Source organism: Phoenix dactylifera, chromosome 3 (genome assembly GCF_051530095.1).
Source record: "Phoenix dactylifera cultivar Ajwa chromosome 3, Ajwa_hap1_PhDact_Kaust_v1.1, whole genome shotgun sequence".
In the NCBI taxonomy this organism is placed as follows: domain Eukaryota; kingdom Viridiplantae; phylum Streptophyta; class Magnoliopsida; order Arecales; family Arecaceae; genus Phoenix; species Phoenix dactylifera.
Genome location: NC_143192.1, coordinates 5,652,144 through 5,658,599, shown reverse-complemented (window position 1 = coordinate 5,658,599; position 6,456 = coordinate 5,652,144).

Genomic DNA, 6,456 nt, shown 5'->3' with positions numbered 1-6,456 from the left:
AACTAGTCCAGGGTATGTGGGGAGATCTAGGGTAAGGAAATACTCTAGGCCCTGGACTCGCAACCTCTCTCCTATAGTAAAGCCCTCCCGGGAGAGATAGTCGAAATCGACATATCTCCCGGTGGAGACCGCCTTCCCGGCGCACGGCCTCGCGGGAACCGCCCTCGGCGGGGAACGAGCCGGAGGTTGTGACCTCGCGGGATCGTGCCGAGCCTTGGAGCGCCTCTCGGGACCGGCCTCGGGTTGGGGCCTCTTCCGGACGACGGCTTTACGAGGCATAGTGACCTAGAATGGGAGGAAAAGCCCTAATGGACGGTGAAAAGTCGACGGAAAAAGCTTGGGGACGACCGGGGACGACCTAGGAGTCGGCTCTAGGGCTTGTGAACAGTGGCGGCGGAGAATAGAAATGTTTCGAAAACGATGGAGCTAGGGTTAAAAAGTCGGATCCCGACTGCGAGTCGACTCCTCTGAGTCGCGAGTCGACTCGACCTCGAGTCGACTCCAAAGTATGCGCGAGTCGACTCTCCTTATGCGCCTATTGACCCCGACTCTCCTTATGCGCGAGTCGACTCCCGACTGTATGCGAGTCGACTCCACCTCTGCTGCCATCGACCTCGAGTCGACTCCCGACTAAGCGCGAGTCGACTCCTCCTTACGAGCCGACTCTGAAACTTACTCGAGTCGTCTCGAACTTTGGCACGCACCTAAAAATCATGCTATGTTCGTGCCGAATGAGGAAAAATCACTAAATTATGATCTGATTTGATGATCATTGAAAAGAAACTCTATGTTAACCACAATCTAATCATCAAAATCAATGAATCTAGTGGAAACTACCACTAGGATGGATCAATCACTCCTAATCCCCTCCTAAGCACACTAAATCTCTCTTCACTTAGGGGTTTTGTAAAAATGTCAGCTAATTGATCATCAGTACAAACAAATTGGAGTGTCACATCACCATTCAGTACATGATCTCTTATGAAGTGATGTCTTATCTCAATATGTTTAGTTCTTGAATGCTGAATTGGATTTTTAGTTAGATTAATGGCACTTGTATTATCACAATTAATGGGTATTTTATCTTGTTTAATGCCATAATCTTCTAATTGTTGTTTGATCCATAAGATTTGAGCACAACAACTTTCGGCTGCAACATATTCAGCTTCAGCAGTAGATAATGCAACCGAGTTTTGTTTCTTGCTAAACCATAATATTAAGTTTTCTCCTAGGAATTGACATGACCCGCTGGTGCTTTTTCTATCAAGTTTACATCCAGCAAAGTCTGAATCTGTATAACCTATTAAGTTCAGGCTAGATTCTTTAGAATACTATAACCCTATATTCTTTGTTCCTATTAGGTATTTAAAGATTCTCTTTACTGCAATTAGATGTGATTCCTTAGGATTAGCCTGATATCTAGCACACATGCAAACACTAAACATGATATCAGGTCTACTTGCAGTAAGATACAATAAAGATCCTATCATACCTCTATATAGTTTCTGATCTACAGATTTACCTGATTCATCTTGGTCTAATTTGCATGATGAGCTCATGGGGGTGCTGATTGATTTGTTTCCCTCCATATCAAACCTCTTGAGCATCTTCTTGATGTATTTGGCTTGATTGATGAAGATGCCTCCTTCAGATTGTTTGATTTGAAGTCCAAGGAAGTAATTCAGCTCTCCCATCATGCTCATCTCAAATTCACTCTGCATCAAGTTAGCAAATTCTTCGCAGAGACGATTGTTAGTAGTACCGAAAATAATATCATCAACATAAATCTGTACTAACAACATATCTTTGTTTTTCTTCTTTAGAAACAATGTAGTATCTACATTACCCCTAGAGAACTCATGTTCTAATAGGAATTTGCTAAGCCTCTCATACCATGCTCTAGGTACTTGTTTTAAACCATAAAGTGCTTTGTTCAATTTATAAACATGATTAGGGTATTGATGATTTTCAAAACCAGGAGGTTGTTCTACATATACCTCCTCATTAATATACCTGTTATGGGGGAATTGAGCCGCCATGCCCCACGTGATCGGCACGCGTATCCAGGAAAGCTACAGCTGCCCTATGATCCAGCACTCCGACCCCGAGTCGGACCTCCTCGGCTCCGCAGCCCGACCCCGGGTCGGCTGCCCTATGATCCAGCACTCCGACCCCGAGTCGGACCTCCTCGGCTCCGCAGCCCGACCCCGGGTCGGCTGCCCTATGATCCAGCACTCCGACCCCGAGTCGGACCTCCTCGGCTTCGCAGCCCGACCCCGGGTCGGCTGCCCTATGATCCAGCATTCCGACCCCGAGTCGGAGATCTTTTGATAACGACAGGCTATTCTCCAGAGGCACGCCGCGGCCTCCTGCTCCACTACTCCCTGCAACGGCTGTACCCGATGCTGCCCACGATCTCCTGTATCAACCGTACAAAGCGGAGCTCCACTACGCCCTGCCATGACCGTACCCAGCGCTGCTCCACGACGCCCCGTAACGGCCATGTCAGTGGCCATTCTATCGTGCCCCACGACGACAAACCCCCCTGAGAGACCTCCCAGCCAGGTATATATGCGGCTGGGGGGAGAAGGGGGGGGTAAGCAATACCTCCCAGAGCACTCTCTCCCACTTGTGATTATCATCTCTCCTCCTCCAATCTCCTCTGACTTGACCGTCGGAGGGCCATCACCACCCTGGTGGTGGTGCAAGGCTTGTTTGCAGGTTCCTTGGCGGAAGGTGGAGCGCAACCAGCACCAACCAAGACAACTCAGGCGGAACCCCGTTCACACCGTCGTGTCAATCGTTCTCGGTTTGGACCACCAGCAACAGTTGGCGCTAGAGGAAGGGCCCGAATCTCAGAACGATCGTAATGGCACGGCGAGGTGGTCGCGGAGCTTCCAATGCTTCCGGTCGCGGAGCCTCTCGCGCCTCTGGCCGGGAGGCTGCTGCGTCCCCAACACACTCTCAGCAGCATTCCACCGCTTCTCCTCCCATTCAGACGGTCGAACCTGCTCAGTTCGACCAGCTAGCCCAGCAGGTTCGCACCCTCGCGGAGGCAGTGCAGAATCTGCAGGGTGTGATCTCTCGGGTGCCGCAGCGGGCTCAGGAGCCGCTGCTCCCCGAGCACTCGCCTCTTCCTCACAACCCGCGCTCCTTCCTCTCCCATGGAGAGGAGCGCCGGCGCGGGGAGGATTCTCGAGTGCGGTCCATTCTGCCAGGACCTTCTCATCGGAGCTGCGCGGGGTACGAGAGGCGGACCCGGGCGCGTTCTCAGACACCCCAGTCCTCGAGGGGCCTGCACTGCAGTCGGTCCCCCTCGCGCCGCTCCTTGTCTCCCACCCACCGGTCGCGCTCCCTGGACCGGCGGGTGGACGATCTCCACAGACAGCTCCAGGTCCTGAAGGGCCACTCCAAAGATCCCTTCGCCGACTTGGAAATCTCCTCCCAGCCGGCGCTTGCCTCAAGGATCCTGCGAACCCTAAACCCGCCGGGGTTCAAAATGCCGGCGATCGAACCCTACGACGGGGCGGCGGACCCACGGGACCACGTGGAGAGTTTCAGGACTCTTATGCTCCTCCATGGAGCATCGGATCCTCTCCTCTGCAAGGCCTTCCCGGCGACCCTCCGCGGCCCGGCAAGGGCGTGGTTCGCCGGCCTGGAGGCTAATTCCATCCAGTCCTTCCACCAGTTCATCCGTCTCTTCATCAGCCATTTCGCCGTCAGTAGCCGGCGAAGACTGGTCTCCGACTCCCTCTTCGATGTCCGGCAGAACGAGGGAGAGAGCCTGCGGGATTATCTCACCCGCTTCAACAAGGCAACACTGGAGGTCCGGAATTTGAGCCAGGAGGTGGCTCTCTCAGCCCTGAAGCGAGGCTTCCGGAAGGGCAGACTCACCTTCTCCCTGGACAAACGCCTGCCGCGGAGCTTCCCGGAGCTGTTGTCTCGGGCAAACCAGTATGCAGACGCCGAGGAGGCAGCCTCCCACCGGAACAAGGAGGCCGCCGAGGCCCCTCTAAAGCCCGGGAAGAAAAGGCGAAAAGAGGCACCCCAGAGGAGGAGCCCGACGCCTCAACGCCGGCGCAGAAGCCCGTCACCAGCAAGGAACCACGGCGCCACACGCCCTCGTTCTCCGCACCGACGCTTCAACCGGTACACCCCACTCCTGGCCCCCCGGGCCCAGATCCTCATGGAGGTCAAGGGGCGGGAGGACCTCCCGGTCCCGAGGCAGATGAAGAAGATCCCTGGGAGGAAGCCTTCTCGGGCGTACTGTGAGTACCACCGAGACCACGGCCACGATACCGAAGACTGCTTCCAGCTTCGGGACGAGATCGAGGCTCTCATTCGCCGAGGGCGTCTCGGTCGATATGTAAACGACCGACGTCCCCCCGCAGACCCGCGTCCAGCCGACCCGGCCCCTCAGGAGCCTCGGGAGCAGAATCGACCCGTTGCGGGAGTGATCCACACCATCACTGGGGGCTGCTCTCGGCCCGTGAGGAACGCAGGGGGCTCGGCGGAAGTATCAGGAGTGGCCGTCGCGAAGAGGCAGCGGGTCGGAAATGTAATCACTTTTTGTGATGAAGATGTAAAGGGGGTTCAGACTCCCCACGATGACGCCATGGTGATCTCTCTCACTATGGCGGACTATAATGTAAGGCGTGTTCTTGTGGATAGTGGAAGCTCAGCTGATATTTTGTATTACGAGGCCTTCCAAAAGATGGGCTTTTCCCGACAATTGTTGCACAAAACATCCACCCCCCTCATAGGATTCACTGGAGACGCTATCTCGGCCGAAGGTGTCATCGAGCTGCCTGTGACTGCGGGCATTGCACCCGCAGAAGCCACGGTGCGGCTCGGGTTCTTGGTCGTCCGTGTCCCCTCGGCCTACAACGCTATCCTCGGACGACCCGGACTGAACGCCCTTCGCGCGGTGGTTTCTACCTACCATTTGCTCATGCGGTTCCCCACAGCGGCCGGGATTGGAGAGGTCCGAGGTGACCAGCCGACCGCACGGCAGTGTTTCCTAGCAACTCTCAAAGGGAAGAAGCCCATGGAGGCCCTAAGCGTCGAGTCACTTGACGCCAGAGACGAAGTGGCCTTGCGGCACGGGGAGCCGGCCGAGGGCGTAATCGAAGTTCCCCTCGAAGAAGGCCGCCCGGACCGCACGGTCCGGGTCGGTGCCAACCTCGACTTGGAAGCTCGGCTCCGGTTAGTGGAATTCCTCCGAGCCAATGCAGATGTGTTTGCCTGGTCGGCGGCCGATGTACCTGGGATCGACCCGGAGGTCGTTTCTCACGCCCTCAACGTCGACCCGACCCACCGACCAGTAAAGCAAAAGAAGAGACACTGTGCCCCGGATCGGATCCGGGTGGTCGACCAGGAGGTAGACAAACTCTTGGAGGCAGGTTTCATAAGAGAGGTGAGCTACCCCGAGTGGCTGGCAAACGTCGTACTTGTCCGGAAGGCGAGCGGGAAGTGGAGGATGTGCGTCGACTACACCGACCTGAACAAGGCGTGCCCCAAGGATAGCTTTCCGCTTCCACGGATAGACCAACTGGTCGACGCGACTTCCGGATATCAGCTACTGTCTTTTATGGACGCCTTCTCCGGCTACAACCAAATAATGATGGCTCCACAGGACGAGGAGAAAACTGCCTTCATAACAGACCGGTGGCTGTACTGTTACAAGGTAATGCCCTTCGGTCTGAAGAACGCTGGCGCCACTTACCAGCGCCTCGTCAATAAAATCTTCAAGGAGCAGATCGGCCGGAATATGGAGGTGTACGTGGACGATATGCTGGTAAAAAGCCGCCATGCAGACCAGCACATTGCAGATCTGGAGGAGACTTTCACCACCTTGCGAAAGTTTCGCATGAAGCTAAACCCAGCGAAGTGCGCTTTTGGTGCTTCGGCCGGGAGGTTCCTCGGTTTCATTGTCAACCAGCGCGGGATCGAGGCCAACCCGGACAAGATCAAAGCCATCCAAGATATGTCCCCTCCGACCAAAGTGAAGGAGGTTCAGGAGCTCGCTGGAAGGGTCGCCGCGCTCGGACGATTTGTGGCAAAGTCGGCCGAACGCTGCCAACCATTCTTCAAGGTGTTGAAGCGCCCAAAAGACTTCCTCTGGACGGCCGAATGTCATGCGGCGTTCGACCAGCTCAAGGAGTACATGGCGTCTCCTCCCCAGCTGTCCAAGCCGCAAGAGGGGGAGATGCTCTACCTTTACCTGGCGGTCTCCCCAACCGCAGTCAGCGCAGTACTGGTTCGGGAAGAGGCAAGACTTCAGAAGCCTGTATACTACATCAGCCGAGTCCTCCGGGATGCCGAGACGCGGTACACGAAGGCTGAGAAGATCGCCTTCGTGCTGCTGACTGCGACCAGGAGGCTTCGCCCCTATTTCCAGGCTCATTCTGTCACCCTTTTGACCGATCAACCACTGCGGCAGATTCTCAGCAATCC